The following is a 1,148-nucleotide window of genomic DNA, read 5'->3' as shown; positions in this document are numbered from 1 at the left end:
AGCACTTCCACCACCATCCTCCACATCTCACATAATCATCAATGATCCTCATTGATTATTCATTTTCCCTTGCTTCACTCGCAAGTTACCACATCCACTAGCTCCTTCTCTCATAGCTAGGCATATCATAATGATTTAAGATATAAGTGGTGGGATCGGAGGCTTAGAAGTATGAAATTTGGCTTTTAAAACTCAAAAATCAACTTTGGGATGAAACAAATCCGCGCGTGCGCGCACTCCACGCGCACGCGTGGATGGCCTCAAAAACTTCATCGATGCGCAAGTGTCATGCACGCTAACGCGTGGATTAAAAATTTGCCAATCGACGCGTACGCGTCAACCACGCGTACGCGTGGGCGTCCTCGTGCCCCAGGCACAACACTGGCACAATTCTGGCATAACTCTCTGGAAAATGGCTGGGCATTGGGTGCAGCACCATCGGCGCGCCCGCGCACATCACGCGTACGCGTGGATGGCATTTTCCGGAAGAACGGCGCGCATGCGCCAAGTGCACCCACGCGCAAGGGGTCATTCTGCTAAAAAATTTTCTAAGTTAAAAGCTGCAGAATTCACCAATTTAAACCCCAATCTTCCAACGGACATAATTTTCTCATTTTAAATCGTTTTTCACCCGTTCTTCGAACGACATGGACATCCCGGATCCAATTTCATTTATAAATAGATTTGGCACAAAACAGAGATCCGTAGTCCAAGTTATGTCCCACCAAAGTATGCCCAAAAACCATATTTTTCATAAAAACCACAAAGTGCCATTTGCAAACAAGCCATTTCCAACTCTTTTCAAAATCGATCAAAACATGCCATTTTCATCCCTTTTCTTTGAAATCAATCAAAATATATCAATTTCAACATCAAGCCTCCTCAACTCACACATTGACGCATTACCACAATATACAAAATCACTATCTCATCATTCTAACCCACTTCACCCAAGTGGCTCAAACTCAAATATATCGACATATCATATACTCTTACTCATGCCAATTCTCAACAACACCAATTCCAATAAATCATCATTGTACACAATCAATATCATACCCACCATCAACATGGTCCGACCCACAATTCAACCATAACCAATCATCAAGCATATATCACAACATGCATATTTCTCATACATCATACCA

This window comes from Arachis duranensis, chromosome 5 (assembly GCF_000817695.3).
Source record: "Arachis duranensis cultivar V14167 chromosome 5, aradu.V14167.gnm2.J7QH, whole genome shotgun sequence".
Classification (NCBI taxonomy): Eukaryota; Viridiplantae; Streptophyta; class Magnoliopsida; order Fabales; family Fabaceae; genus Arachis; species Arachis duranensis.
Note: the sequence above shows the minus strand (reverse complement) of the source record.